Genomic DNA, 16,678 nt, shown 5'->3' on the forward strand with positions numbered 1-16,678 from the left:
AGAAAATGGAAAGTCCTGCACTGATTTCACTGAACTGAGGCTGAAACCCAGTGTTTCCATATATGAAAATGGGGATCCTCATTGCTGCCAGTGACTATGTGAACTATGACTTCTATCTCCTGGTTGACTCTATATAATATGTTGTCAACAGAATAAGCTAACTTGTACATTTGGATCAGGAATTAAAAATGCAGTTAATCAATATGGAATTAAATGGATGATATCTCTGCTTAGTCTTCCAGGTATGGTTCTTGCTTACTGAAAGGAATGAGCTGTGGAGACTTCATCCCTTTTGCTTTTTCAGTCCAGTGTTAACTTTTCCAAACAGCTGTCTGCAATATGTGTGGCCCCATATCTCATGAGAGACATTTTTGATACCCTCTGAGGTTAAGGTTTCAAAAATGTTATTGAAAAAATGTCCCTACTTAGAATATTCTTACTTCAGATAGTTATAAAAAGGGAAACCCATGCCCTGAGTTTGAAATCCACATGTTACTCTCCATGTGGTTCACACATGTGTAACATAGGCATGTTTTTATGAATCGTTTGTATATTCCTTAGCCAGACTCCTGTGTTTAAACAAATGTGGAAACAACACAATACAGCTGTATAAGGAATTTTTTGTTCATAAGTAGGATCTATAGATTTTTAAAGCTACATTTTCAGCAATAAAGAAATTGTCCATACTGCTGGAATGTACTTCATGCCTTGATAAAATCTTTCATTCTTTTGGTCTGGAAAGAAAGGACCTACGAACTTTATAATGATGCCAACTTAGCGCTACAAGAGTTAGTAATAGTCAAGGCTGAAGGTGCTATTCATTACTAAGGTATCAGAACAGGCCTGTCTACTTGGCAAGAAGATTGGATCTGGTGTTGTTTCCAAAATTAATAACAACTTATTAAATTAAATACTTCAGACGTTGGGACAGATGAACACTAAAAAAGACTGAAAAATGAAATACAAAATGTATGGCATTTGCTGGCAGTTCCCTCCAAACATTTTTCTATCCCTTCCCCTTTCTTTTAGACCATGAAAGGAATAACTTTGGATGGTTGCAATAGCAGATGAGAAAGTGGTCTCATTTCTTGTGCTGGATGATTTAAAATATTACTTCCTGAATTACTGTACTCTGAATCGTCCAAGAAGTAAAGACCTAAAAGCTGAATGCATAACTGCTTGCCAAAGTAAAGTGCTGAATTTGGACAATGTGAATTTTAGGTGTCAGATGTAAGATGGTCTACATGATAAATCGTCTACTGTCTGCTCCACTACTAATTTGATGAAAAGATGAGTCAAGTTCAAATTCTATATTGCCAATACAAAGAAAATTAACTGCCTTTTACTGGCATACCGTTCAGTCTTATTCCTGGGTCTCAGACAGAATGCAGAATGGTGTTCTGCTCCCAACAGACGTAATGACTGCTTGGAAAAGGGTATTTTCTAACCCTTTCAAAGTGGTACCACACACTACCTTCCCAACTGTGTCCCTGGCTCTGCTGCAGACCCTTATGTTTCTTCTCTGCTGAATTCATGTCCAAAGCAAGTGTTGCACAAACACCTAGCATGTTCATTGCCAGGTTTGGTATCTAGGCCAAAACTTCTTACTCCCTTCTCATCTTATTTTCCCACTGAAAAGATAGCACTGGACTTGTCCTCCTGTAGGGTCCTTCAAGAAAATTAATAAACAAGCATCTTGCACAGACATTATTATTTTTGTTTAAATGAGGTTTTTAAAAATCTTGCTATAGCAGATTTACAAAAAAGTAAAACTATTTTTCCACAGCATATGAAGTCAGCCCAAAATATACATGCCCATATGAGTCCAGTTAATGAGTTCATATCACTAAAATAATCAGTAGTTATTCTAGTTGATTGAAGATTAAACATTCTCTCATTAAATATATTGGTTAATTAAGATGATCCTATACTATCTATGGAAAGAAAAGAGAAGACTCTTCCCACAAAAAAGTAAGAAATAAAATAAATGAAACCAAAATTAAGTTTGCATTTACTTTCCACAAATTGAACTTAAGTAACATTAAGCATTTGTGTCTAAAGTATAGTTGCACAATTCACCTCCAGAGAAGGCTGACATTTCTACACACTTCTAAGTTAGCATAACATGGGGATTCATGCCTTTGAAAGTAGGCACTTTTACATAGTCTTGCACTCTTTGTTGAGTAAGGAAAAGCAGCGCTTCAGATGCGATGTTAGATACGCTCCATGCTGATGTGCCACTTTTTAACCCTCAGCATTTTTAAAGGTAGCTAATACGTACCAGGGCAAATAGATCCACAAGTGTTAAACACTGACAAATTTTTTACTCAAAGTTAAACTAGCAAACTCAGTCTTTCAGAAGGAATTGTGTCTGATGCTTTTTCATCATGTAGCACACCCTACACTTTACTGCAATTATCACCAACAGTTTTAGGCATATGCACTTAACTGAAGGCATGAACCTTCCCCATCCAATTGTGTGGAATTCAAATCTGTATTTAAATTATTCCAGAAAAAATAATATCACTGGTTTAGTGGAGGAATTCTAGCCTTGCATATAAATAATGGATTTTTTCTATTTCATAGCTGCATTATGAAAAAAATGAATGAGAATAAAAAGTAATGGAGAAAATTTTAAGAGATCAAACAATTTTAACTTGTAGAATCCCTGTCTGAGGTGTTACTTAACTCCCTGTTTTTAACTCTACTTAAAAGATTTAGGTCAGTTTAATTGAAAAAAAAAAAAATTAAGAAGAAAAGCCAAAGCATGTGATTTTTGTGGATATTTTTTCTGTTCTTTTTTTTTTGGCTGAGATGTTGCCAAAGCTGATCTAGATTTTGTATTCCTTAGGCTGCATTTTTAGTCTGTGTATTTACATCATATAATTTTGTTTTCATCCACTGCTATCCAGAAGATGGAGAAATGTAATATACTAACAGAGCCTAAAAAGTGTCCTGACGCTTGTAACAAATGACAATAAATGAGAGAATTCCCTGATTTTTCCCCGAAAGAAAGAAAATTTCTGATTTCTTCAGAGGAACCTAGGTCATAATAGGTGGGGAAGAAGAGTTTTGTTGCCCGACAGAATTATTTTCTAACATAGTTTCATTTTGCTTTGCTAAACTTTTTAGCAAGTACTTGCACTGCTGAAAAAACTTCCTAGAAGGAAAAACACCACTCCATTATTCATTATTTTTCCCCTATGTTTGTGCTGGGAAAAGATAAATTTGAAAACTCTGAGAGCTAGAAAAATAATTATAAAATAAAGGCCTCTGTACATCTTCACCTACAGCAAATTCACCAATGAGACAAACAATAAACTCAGTAAATGTAGTCATTGGGTCCAGCTTATAGATATCCTGTGCTGCTAAAGCAGTCAAACCAGCCGGAGCTAATCACTTGCTCTGGCCTGAGGTCTATATAAACATCAGCAGAACAGCCTCATATAGATCTGAGGCTGGGACTGATTCAACAGAAAATTGAGTAAGAGACATCTTGTTGGATTGCTGGCAGGATGAGCAGAGTCAATATTTGTAATAGTAATTAGTTCTGGAACTGAGACAAGTGACTTGATACACATGTTATGTCATTGTCCTTTAGGTCTTTCCTTTTGGAAGTAAATAGTTATGTTAATCTAATCTTGCACAAAGTCTCTTCCTCTCAGTCCTAAACTTCTTTTATAAGGGAATTTGTCTAATTTACCAGCTGCTCAGAGGACAGCTTCTTCCTAACAAGCGAAGTATTCCTGCTGAAGGCAAAAGTAATAAAGACTGGTTGTTAAAATTTAGTAGTAAGATTTTAAAAAAAGTATGCTGCAGACTAACATTGAAGAATGTATTTTGTGAATCAGAACCAAACACTTTTCAAATAAATGCTAGCTAGACATGTTAGTAGGCCAGCTCTTTCCCTTTGGAAGCTTATTCTGAGACTTCTACTTGGAGACTACAAAACCAGATGGAGGGAGTATAATCATTTAGTCTGACCTCCAGCATAACTTAGACATAGGACTTTCGTAAGCTATTTCTCATTCCAAAAAAGCATCTGATTTAGAAAACATTCTAGTCCTGATTTAAAATGTCCTATGATGGGAATTCACTATAACCTTATTAAGCTGTTGTAGTGGCTAATCGGTCTCTGTACAGAATTTGTCTAGCTCCAGTGCTTAGACAGTTAAGCTTCTTATAATTTGATCTTTTGCAACTCTGAAGAATTACAACATTTGTGTTGCCAAGCAAGTCACCCTTTTATATTCTTCTTGACACAGGAATCTGTTGAATTCCTGAGTGTTTCAGTGTAAGGCAAAAATTTCAATCCTTTGTTTCATTTTTCCAAGTCTTTTCTGCACTCTTCATGGTTCCTAAGTACCCAGTACAGAGTTGGACAGCAGTTCCAAAAGTAGATGTTTGGTGATTTTCCTTGTCCTGTTTATTAATATCATATTTCTTCATCTAACCCTCAGATAAATTAACTCTTTCAGCTGTAGCACAGCATTAGGGACACCTCCAGGCACCAAGTATTTCCAGAGCCACAACTTGCCAGATGTAGTCTGCTGTCTTGGCAGCATTCACTTTGCATAGCTGGGTGTCCTGCACTTGGCTGTACTGGAACTCAGATTTATAGCCGTGCCTTTTTCAGACAGTGGTCCAGGTGACTCTGTAGATGTGACCTGGTTTCCTAAGTATTTGCTTGCTGTGTCATCTTCAACTTTCTCATCAAGTAAGCAGTCAAGGATATGACTGCTCAAGCTTATTTCAGCCCTGTAGAACTAAGAATCGATTTTCCTTTTCTCATTTCTCTGTGGAGACATATTCAGTTGTCCAGCTTCAGGCTATTTCACAAGGCTGTATAAATTTAGCAGAGTACTCATTTCTTGTTCAAAATGTCACTGGGTATTAACATAAAACGGCTTTCATAAATCTTACTATATTACACTGATACTACTTTTATCATCCAAACTTGTTGCTTCTTGCCTCTATGTTTAGAAGAGGATATTAGACTTAGGCTTTTCCTTTAACTAGTTGACAGTAATTAAATAATGTTCCTTTGCTTCTTTATCTGTAAAGTACAATGCTAATTATTCAGACCTATTTCTACTGTGTCTAATTCACCATGTTTAAATATTGGCATAGGACCAGCTTTGTCTATCTCCAAGTAATTTCTAGAAAGTTTCACAACTTCATGAAAGTCTAGAGTTGTGCGGAAGCAAGTTCACTTGCCTTTTCTCTTTTTAATTTTGTAGGAGGTTGCACTGCTAAAAAAATGTTCAACTGTTGCAATTGTTATTTATCATGTTTCTTGCTTACTTGTGTAAGGAAGATTATTTTGCTTTCATTGAATGATAATAGGTGTATCAAATCCTAAGACAGCACTCTCCAAATATAACATTATTGAACATTTAGTTATGGGCCAATAGTTTATATTACTGACTTTATCTGTTCCTTTATTTCATACAAACACCCCACATAACTGAAGATTATACCTCAAAAACCCATTATGTTTTAGGATCAAGTCCACCTTTCAAATTAAAATATTACATCTGTGTTTTTTAAGAAGGAATGAATAAAATGTTTAATTGTATCTTAAGTGCATGGGTTCAAAACTATTTTCCAGACATGCATACTCTCTCTTTCTCTGGAAAAAAATACAGTTAGGGCTCAAATGCCATCCCAGGACTTCCACTGGAATAGGCAGCACAAATCTTGTGCTGATTGATTTGGCCAGGATTTCATAGATCTTTGTTTTGTTCTCTGTTGCCAGAGCTGTCGAATCAGAGAATCCCGGGAAAGACATTCCTCATGTGGCAATCCAGCTGACATTTAGTGTCACAAGACTTCTCTTGGGATGCTTGAGAGCATCCTCTGTAAGATGGCAGCCACACTGGTTTGTCAGCCTGTCTTGTATATTGTAACCTGTGTGACGGGCATGGGGTCTATGGTGAACCTGGTGCTGTAGCTGTGGAAGAAATCCAGATGTGCGGAAACCCCCTGGGAGCGGGGGCTGCGGTGCCTGGGAGCCGCTGAGCCCGTTGTTCGAGGGCTGTGGAGTATTCAGCCCGAGGAGCAGAATTCCTCCCATTCTGCAACAGCCGTGATTGTATAAACATACAGCAGGTCCTGAATAGGTTATTCAAGAGGTAAATACTCTTTTATAACTTATTTATACTCTCGCGCTTTCCCTTTGGGCTGGTGATGATTTGGGTCAGAGTTCTGTGTGGTAACAACAAAAAGAACCTTGGATGGTGTTTTGGAAATAGGATAGCCCATCTATTTCTCTAGGTACCTTTACTTTCAGATGTTTAATAATAACTTTAGTCCTCAGCAGGCATTCAGATTGCTTATCAACCTGCAACGAAACCAAGAAAAACAGAAATAAGAAAAATTAACAATTCAATAAGCTGCAGATAAAACTCACAACTAGACCTCTTTCCAAATGGGTTCCATATGGTGAGTTAGATTCTGCTTTCCATTATGTGAATATAAATCTGGAGTCACTCAGCTGATTTCGCTGGGGTAACTGCATTGAAAACAGGCAGCAGAATTTGGCCCAATAAGTAGAGATACAGCTTATCCTATTGCTGTTGATGTTCTTGCAGTGCACCAATATACTTGCAAATATTCAGTTCTGTCGCCACATGTTAAGTGTTCTAAACCCCATATTTTGCACTTGGTAGGTTAGCAATATTTGGGTGGCTAGAACACAGAGTCAAGGTGCTCCTGGAACTGGTTGTTTTCCTTGCTAAATAGTAACAGTACCTGCAATAAGCTGAGGATAAATGCCTTTTGGAAAGTGGGTGTGGGAGCCATTTGATAGTAATCAGGAAAACAAAAAGAAACTCTAAACCCTGATTTTTCTCTATGCATGAGAAGAAGTTAAATAACTTTATCCTGTTTTTCTGAAGCCCAGCAGCCATGTTCAAAAACCCAAATCACATGCTTCTAATAGAAATTTTAGCATGGTTAAAAAAAATTAACAAGTGTTCATTAACAGAATGTGCTAGGGTTCAGACAGACAGCTGAGTTACCGCAACTTAATGAGTTACTGCCTGGCAGCAGAGCTGCAGTAACTGTTGGTTACTAGCCATATCTGTCTTAAGTCTGTCCCAGTTGTAAACTGATATAACATAGATTAAGTCAGTGAGTTTTAATCTTGGTCTTTCTGTCTCCAGCTCCATCAGTTTGAGAGCATTGATGGAGCTGATAGGTAGCAACCACACAGATCTCTGTCCCTTCTAGTGACCAAAACAGCAGCTTTACGAATTTTATACTGTATCCAAACTAACTGCTGATTGCTGAGCTATGACTCAGTCCCTGCACAGCCGGAGTTAACTACCAAAACCCCTCGTGTATTCCTCGTGAGTCAGATTCTGCGAATTTTTATTCACATAATCCATGTAACTAGTTACACTGAAGATAGCAGAAGTATTTGAGAGTACAAGCCCATGTCCATGCACTAGCCATGAGATCTATTGAACCTGTACAGTCTCTCTGCCATGAACCCTAACACATGTAATTCTGTGTTGTCCATCAGGAGCAGTTCCACACCAGCAGCAAGAGGGTCTCCAAATGATTGCTGGAGGTTAGAAGATAATGCTGAGTGGAGGCTGTAGAATGGTGGAGTGGCTCATCTGAAACATGTCAGAAGCTGCTGGTAAGTTTACCCCCCCTGAAAGAAAAATGAAAGCAAGCTAGAAATAAAAAAATAATCTGAAAAGGTAGCAGGAAGTGTCCCACTCTGGGGTTGAATAACAGCTGATGGTCCCTTTCAATGAATGTTTTGTTTCCTCAGCTTCTCATCCTGCCTCTAAGTTGAGGTTGCTTTTTGTTGTCCAGAGTTCAAAGGGTGTACAATGTACAGACACTGATTTTAACCAAAGGAGCTTTAGAGAGTGTCTGTCTTCTTGCTTTCTAAGTTTAACTAGCTCTAAAATGAAGAGTTTCTGTCTCTGCTAAAATAACTCATACTGAAATTCAAATGCAATTGAAGAAACTGAATTTGCAGTATCTGCTTAGACACAACTCCAGATGCCATTAAAAGAGACCAGATGTCAAGTATTTTCTGTTATAGTCTAAAACAAGGGGCAATAAAAGTTTCTATTTGACTTTACTCATTTTAACCTAATGGTGATTCACTGTGCAGATATGCCCACATATTTTAGTGATATAATCATGACACAGGAGGTATGGATACTCCACAGCATCATGATAATATCAGCATGTCCAAGATAGTGTTGAGGGAAATGATCTGCAGATTCTCTGTCTTCATTGTTCTGATCACACATGAAGACTTGGCTTGACAGATACACAGGACTCAATTTTCCCACAATTTCCACCAAAAAAGAATGGGAACTGTGTGGACTGTGTGGGGGCAGAATCACCCTTGTTGCTTATTCTATGTCACATATTTGATTTTGACAGGGCTACAAAGTTCACTTATATGCTCTTTTTGATTACTGAGAAAAGTACTAAAAAGGAAAGGTCTGTGCCTGTACTTTACGCAAGAGTGAGCTTCAGGTTTACCTCTTGCTTATCTCTTAACGTAGCTCCAGCCTCTGTGAAGTGCTAAAGCAAGTTCTTCACTTAAAACATATGAATCCTTGGACAAGATTGCTGCCATGCTTCGAGTCAAATACTTGCTTGAAGATTCCTCTGGATCAGAGCCCAAATGAATTGAGAGCTACATTCTGTCAGATGATGCAAATCTGGTTCATCAGGGTGATGCTGGGATGCATGTCTCATTTTGCAAGTTTTCCAGAACTTCCAAGGTGTGGTGGATTGACCCTGGCTGGATGCCAGGTGCCCACCAAAGCCACTCTATCACTCCCCCTCCTCAGTTGGACAGGGGAGAGAAAATATAATGAAAGGCTCGTGGGTCAAGATAAGGACAGGGAGAGATCACTCACCAATTACCATCACGGGCAAAACAGACTCAACTTGGGGAAATTCATTTAGTTTATTACCAGTCAAATCAGAGTAGGGTAATGAGAAATAAACTCAAATCTTAAAACACCTTCCCCCCACCACTCTCTTCTTCCCTGGCACAACTCCACTCCACGGAGTCCACGGGTCCAGAGGTCCTGCCAGGAACCTGGTCCAGCGTGGGCTTTCCCCGGGGTCACAGCCTCCTTCAGACACCCACCTGCTTTGGCGTGGGGTCCTCCCCGGGCTGCAGGTGGATATCTGCTCCACCGTGGACCTCCGTGGGCTGCAGGGGGACAGCCTGCCTCACCATGGTCTTCCCCATGGGCTGCAGGGGAATCTGCTCCAGCACCTGGAGCACCTCCTCCCCCTCCTTCTTCACTGACCTGGGGGTCTGCAGGGTTGTTTCTCTCACGTATTCCCACTCCTCTCTCCTGGCTGCAATTGCTCAGGTGTTTGGTTTCCCCCCCCTTCTTAAATCTGTTATCCCAGAGGTGCTGCCACCGTCGCTGATGGGCTTGGCCTTGGCCAGCGGTGGGTCCGACTTGGAGCTGGCTGGCATTGGCTCTGTCGGCCATGGGGGAAGCTTCTAGCGGCTTCTCACAGAAGCCACCCCTGTAACCCCCTCACTACCAAAACCTTGCCACACAAACCCAATACACCAAGAATATTCTATTTCCATCAAAAAAATGTTTGCGAAGTGAAATCACACAGCACCACATTTGATAGCTTTCCATGAATGTGTTGAAAACATATCTGGCCTGTCACCCCATGGTGGGTGGTTAAGGTTCTGCTTTCAGTGGGATAGTTCCTTGATTTGCAGCTGGTACCAGGTGTGTGCTGGATAAACTTTAGGTGGAACTTTACTGATACTGTATATTTCTGAAGCAGATCAAACAGAAATTAGAGAACCTGCCACTTTTGTAGGAAGAAATAAGCATTTCCAGAAAATGACATTTTCCATCTGTTTAATTTTTTTGTGGTGTTTGGGCTTTTCTGTGGTTTTCTGAAGCTTGCTTTGTAGCACTATTAAGAAAGTTGGTGTTTCAGGGCTTCCTGGGTTTCATGAAAACCTTTGTTTTGCCTTTGGTTTGAATGAGTTCATATTCAGGAATTCTGCACTGAGGGCTAGGGTTCAAACCCCAAATCTCAAAGCAATTCTGTGCTAAAATGATTGAGCTTTAGGCTGTTTATTTGTTGGAACCAGGGAACTTTCACCCAAACCATAGCTTCACTGAGGGCTCAATTGAAACCTGACCCTAGTTTTGCTAAAAATCATCTTAGTTTTCTAGCTAGGTGTATAAATTAACAGAACAGTCCTATCTGAACACTTCTGACTCACAAATAATTTTATCTCATAACATACCATACCAAGGTATGAAAATATTTTCCCTGATTCACGCAGAGCTTGAAATGTTGGTCTGAGAGTAGAGCAAGAGTATGTTTACACATGTGAGCACACATGGACAGAAACTTGCCCATGCACTGACCTGGCCAGCCAAAGCAAGTTTGGATTTTAAAGCCATAAAATTGAATTTTCATTATGCCAGTGTTGTCCTAAATGGACAGGTGTTATTCAAATACCATGCGATGGCAACGTAGCTGTATTAATTTTACCCAGGATCTGGCTTGTGCCTCAGCATCTCAAAGTAGGATTTTGTCTGCCTGTCTGTTCTTGTGTGGTGCCTCACAAAACAAATGTTGAAGCTGGGAGTCAAACTGAGGCTTGCTGTCCTGAGCCAGTGTCATCTGACATTGCACCCACGTAGCCATCCAGTCCTCCTTCTCTCTGCCGCTCAGCTGCAGAAACTTCAAGTCTGAAACCTGAAACTCCTGGGCCAGCCATTTTTGCACAGCTCCCTTCCTTCACAATCCATCCATTTGGGGAAGGAATGAAAGCTCGCAGTCTGCCTCCTCCTCAAAACATTTCAAACTTTCACTTATCTTCACTTAGAATAACTTGCCTGACTGGAGCGGGAGTCCAGGCAGTCCTAATTTGTCCATTTGCCAGAACACTTTGTAAGCAGTCAGCCTCTTATCTTTTGTGTGAGGAGAGCGGAAAAAAAATGACCTTATTGCGCTAGCAGGTCATGTCATAGGTCATCCTTTCATTCTCCTCACAATCAACTACATTTGCAATCAAAGAGACAGCACATTTTCCACTAGCAAAACGCTCCTTTCAAAAGCAATTGGAATGCTTAGCGTGCACCACGCTTGTCCAGAGTCCATGAATTTTTAGGGGGAGAAAAGAACTAGGAAAACTGAAAGATACAGTGGACTTTGATCTCCCTGTTTCACAGAGGGATACAATACTATGTTGCACAACGAGCTGCTTTTTCCTATCAAACCTTCAGTAATTTCCTCTTTTTTGTTTTTTCATTTCATGATTGTCAGAGCCATCACGAAGAGTGGGGGTCAAGTTTGTTTGCTTTTTTCCTTGTAATTTAAGCATTCTGTCCTGTCAGGGTTCACTTTCCAGTGACCTCTGAATTCATCTAAAATTGCCCAAAAGAACCCAAGTGCATACAAGTGTGGGAACTCATCTGTTTGTCATCTCCACCCAGAGCAGACCTGCAGCACAGCTTGCCATTGAGTCTAAGTAGAAAGGGTGAGTGTGTCTGCTGGCAGCAAAGGCTCGCAGGCTCTCTGAACTGTATAAAGTTTGGTTGTTAGGCTCAATATTAACAATGAATCTGAAAGCAGCCATTTTTATGACCCAGAGTTTCTTAAAAGAGTGGTAGCTTTTGGTGCCTTCGGTTTTATATGTTTGAGTGGAGATGTCATGCAGCTGGTTTCCATAGAGCCAAGGTGATCCCTAGGTACATTTGAAAATCTTAGGGTGTGCTTTTGTTTTAGGAAATACACCTGCATTACCTGACACTGAGAATAAAGCAAGACCAGAACTAGGAAAAGATGTGTCTCTAATTATTTTCTTCTGGAATTTTATTTAAGCTTTTTAAAAATATGTGATTTTTTTTCTAGGTGAAGGCTTACATGTTTTTTTCCTGTGGTCTGTGAGATTGGATGATATCAGTCTTTCTCTTGTATCTTTTCAGCTAGCATGAATAGAAAAAGTGTACTTTTTCCTTTTTTTATAATTTATTAATGAACTGACTGTGTATTTAGAACATTTGGGTCTGTTTTAGTCTGTTCGTAAGCCTGAATATATAGTGAATTTATTAACGGAAAAATGGTAGAAGTAAACTAAGTAGTAAAATCCTCATATGTTAAACAGCTGTTTTAAATATGAATATAGTGTATATGTAGCATATAAAACCTTCAAAAAGAACTCCATGGAATGCTGGAATTCAGTTTTACTCCATTTGGTTTACAGCGTAGGTTTGCAGATATTATACAGAAGTTTAGAGGGAAATTAGGTAAGCACTGGATATAGGGCAAATTGTTTGCAGCAAGATATCTATTTGATGAATTTAGTTCTCCTTCTATACGTGAAATACTTGCAAACAAATTTATATTTTTTAAAATGACTTTGTTATCCAAGTACAGTCAGGTCCATTGAAGTCTCTGATTGACTCACATTGACTCCGATGGGCTTTGAACCAGGGACCCATCTGAGCTCTCGTTGAAGGTAGTAGGAGATGGACTCGCTCCTCAATGAGTATATCTCAACCTTTGTAGTATTTGCATTCTTTTAGATTACTGTTTAGTTCAGTGGTTTTCATATATTTTCAACTTCTGGTCCCCTAGCATTCATCTGGTGAAGGTATGGCACTCTGCATTTAAGCCTGTGGACAATTTCTTCTTGCTTTCTTTGTTACCTCTCACAGACTCACAGAGTAGAAGTAGTGCATGGATTTCTATGGTGCTGCAGATCACAAGATTAAAAAACCCACTTTGTCATACAGTAATCCGCTATTCATGAGAAATGAGCAATCATTCCGTTACACAGACTTCGCTTCTCAAATCCTCCCAAAATATTTCCTTCAAAACACTCTTAGCCCCAATACTGGTGCAAATGCATATCCACTGGTGCAGATGCAGCAACAAAATGTTTTCTTTCTGGGAAAGAAAGTAATTTTCATGACTTTCACATGACTGCTAGGGAACAATTCTACACACTGATCAGTCTCATAAAGCTCTGCCATATGCCGGTTGGTATTTCCTCATTTCCTTATTTTTTATGTATTGTTTTGTATGCTTGACAAACAAGCAATCAGATGGAAAAAAAATAGCCTTTGACCCTATTTTCAGACTGACAGCTGGTAGTTTCATATTTATTTAGACAGATCCTGTAGGGAACAATCCTCCCTGGTGCTCATTACTCAGTGGACTGACATTTGCACCCACTTTGGAAAGCTTTAAGATCACTGATCCATACTAAACCAGTACATTCCAGCAAACTCTTGCGCCAAGGGGCTTTAGTTCTAACACATATCGCCTTTCAGGACAGGAAAGAAACGAAATGTTATTATCTAACATCAGTACATCTTCTTTGCCTTTGGCTATTGTTACAATAATTAGATTCAATTAACTTCTTAATTTCCCTGTCAAATTTTTAGATTTCTCAAAAACAGGGCATGCTAATAACGAGTTCAGTGAGATTCCCATCTTTTTGCAGCCTGTTCAGCTCCTCAATGTGTTTAGTTGAAACTGTAGCCAGCATACACCTAAAGGTGTTATGCAAAATGGAGAAAGGGGACTGTGCACCTTTTACTTCTATAAAAGACCAGATTTATTAATTTATTTAACATTTGTTTCTTTGTTGGTTACTTAAGAAAATGTGAATAATATCCAGCTTGATCTGTGAGTGTTTTTCCAGAAAACTTATTTGGTTGAATTTTGGTTGAAAGTTGAATTTCTTTCCAATTTTCCAGATCCTCCGACTGCTAGGCTAAAATTTCACACAGGTATCTTTTGGCGTGTTTATATTGAAAAGATATTGAAAAAACCAAGCAAAATAAAATTATCTAACAGGATAGCTAAAATTAAATTCTCCCTATGGACTGCCCTATGCTAATTTAGTTATTTATGTCTCTGATTCCAGTTCCACAAAAAACCACTCAGCTAATTTCAGTCAGTGCATAATAGAGAAAACCTGAAACAGTAACAGAAAACAAATAGTTGGAAACAGAATGATCTAGGTACTCCTAGCTTTTTTGGCAAATTATTAAGAAATACTAAAATACACCTACTCCCTAACTTGTACCTCTGCATCACTTTTTAATTGCAAACTTTGTTTAACTGCACTACAAGTAGCTTCCTGGTTTAATTTTCATGCAATGTGACATGAACTTATTCACGTGATTGATGTTCAGCAGGAATGGTACACTAAAAAATGAGATTATTTTATTCTATAGTAATTTATGTAATTTCTTTCATTAGGTTGTCTAATTATTGCTCTTATAAAAGTTGTTTATCTTTATTGGAAATTGTCCTAAAGCTAAAGACTAACCTAAATCTATGCTGTTGCTACTTAGATTCATTAGTTTTTTTCTCTTTTAGTCATTGTGAGACTGTTCTTTCTTGTGCTACCTTGCATATATTTGAAGATTATTATAATTTCTCTCCACTTCTGTCTTTCTATGGGTTTCCCTATTCCTTGAGATCCAGTGCCTAAAACTTGGAACAGAACTTCACTTACAGTTTTCGCAAAGCTAATCAGAGAAGGATTGTTACTTGTTTCCAACAAAAGTGTTTATACAATGCAATATGATGGTTTTGTCCCCCACTCCTTTTTGTTTAAATTTCCAACTGCATGTTATCATATCTAGTTTGTAAACCACTATTATCTCCAAAAGCTTTTCTGCAGAAGTGATCATTACGTGTTCTGAATTTGTGCAAATGGTTATTCCTGACTGTTTAGAGGCCTGCTATTGTGCATATTAAATTGCATCCTACTACTATTTTTTTTAGGATTGCATACTGCTACCATGTTTTCAGACCATTTGATCACTTTCTCTGTCATTCTGAAACCTGGTCTTCTTCAATGTGCCTGCAGCCCCTCTAAGCTTTCCCGTTGCTTGAAAAAGTAAGAAGCAATTTTATTAATAAAAATTTTAAACTGTCCCAGGAGGGATGCCTAGGAAACACCACATTATACAGCCATGTAGTCTGACAATGTAGTCACTTTTTTTTTAAGTATGTTTTTTCAGAAAAGTCTATACAGCAGTTTTGAATTGTATAGGCATCTGTCCTGGATCAATTATTATTTTGTTTCCCTAATTTGCTTATGGCAATGTCATCTGAGACAATAAAAAAAAAAACTTTCTGAAGCTGAGATATAACATCTTATGCTGCTCTTCTGTCCACAAAATGTCTTGCCTTACTAGAGTGGGAAATAAGGATGATTTGACATGAATTGTTCTTGACTAATTCATGCTGGCAGCTACATACAAAGCTAAGCTCTATAGCAGCTTTATGGGAAAAAATATTTTGCACACAGAGAAACTATTATCTCCTACAAGTATTTCTGAAACTCTCATTAATTGCAGTAACAATCACACTGTTAATGTTGCCAGCTCTCAGGATTTAACTTGAGTCTCACAAGTAAATCCTTAGTTCCTGTACTCAAGTGATTATCTGGGAATCCCAGATTTCTTTTTTGTAAGGCTGTGTTTCTAGCCTTATAAGTGGACAAATACTTGATAATGTGACCTCAAATGGATTTCAAAGGCAGGAGACAAATAATAATAAGTCAATGGTGACTAAGTGTTTTTAAATTCTCATGATTTTGGGAGACCTGAGATGTTTCTAAGCGTGACAGTTGGGATGGCTGTCATGACATACATCAACTCAAAAGGCAATGCTACAGAAAGCTATCTCCTCCTTTCTTAGTGTTCTGCATGAAGAACATATTCTCGTGAGAGACTTAGAAAGTAGTGAAGATGAACTATTGCAGCAAAACCATTATACCAAAGTGCAGTTCATTCAAAAATGTAGAGCTGCTAGCAAGGTAGAGTAAACAATCAATTCTCTGCCTGCTCCACTCTGACTTATTTCTGTAGTTCATTTGTAAAAGTAGGTTACAAATGTAACAGACTCCAGGAGAGAAAAATACCATTTTGTCTGCACAAGCTAGGCTACTGCTTTGTTAGCAATTTGCATTTAGTTGCTTTTCCTAATCCTTGTGTGTCATCAGTTTTAGTCAAGGGATCACAGGACTCCAGACTACAATCAGAATCTTGAAAGACCTCATATGCCAGTTAAACGTGTAAATAAATGCTAGATTTGCAAAAATGTTGAATACCCAACAACCCAAACTACTGAAAACCTGGCAGGTATTTGGGGACCTAAATGGGAACTCCGCACGCCAGAAAACCTGACCCTAAATTAGTTTATCTTGTGGTTTGTGGGAGTCTTTTGCACAGCAGCAGGGGAGAGAAAGGTATGTTAAAAGGGAGACAAATGTGGTTGCAAAGCCACAGAAACTGGAACGGGAGGGAGCAAAGGGCAAGAATGGAGGAATAGGAACACCTGAAACAATCTTCTGAAACTGTGGATTTCAAGCACCCATTGCCCTTACATCCCTCATTTGCCCATCCATTCTTTCATGCTGAAATCAGCTTTATGAAAGTTAGAAATGCGTTTATGTAAGCTATAGCCCAGACCAGAGGCAAGCTTTGTGCTGCTCCAGCCAGCTCAGGGAGCACTGCAGGGAAGGAGGTGGGGAGAGGGGCTTCCTTTGCTTTTTAGAGCTGCCTCCCTATGGGTTTCAAGGCTCAGATGGGTGAAAATCAGCTGCCAAACACTTTGATTTTCAAATACAAAAGTTGAAACATGGCCAAGCTTGTAGATACTTCCG

The 16,678-nt window shown here is 38.8% G+C and overlaps 1 long non-coding RNA gene across 1 annotated transcript in view; it reads left to right on the forward strand.

Annotated features, from left to right (window-relative positions):
- The first annotated feature begins 7,404 nt into the window (after window positions 1-7,404).
- Window positions 7,405-16,678, forward strand: part of LOC138688585 (uncharacterized) — a 29,377-nt gene continuing 20,103 nt past the window's right edge. Inside the window, exon 1 of the long non-coding RNA XR_011327459.1 lies at window positions 7,405-7,648. This is a non-coding gene — a long non-coding RNA (uncharacterized lncRNA). The remainder of the gene's footprint in view (window positions 7,649-16,678) is intronic.

The sequence above is a fragment of the Haliaeetus albicilla genome, chromosome 13 (genome assembly GCF_947461875.1).
Source record: "Haliaeetus albicilla chromosome 13, bHalAlb1.1, whole genome shotgun sequence".
Lineage (NCBI taxonomy): Eukaryota > Metazoa > Chordata > Aves > Accipitriformes > Accipitridae > Haliaeetus > Haliaeetus albicilla.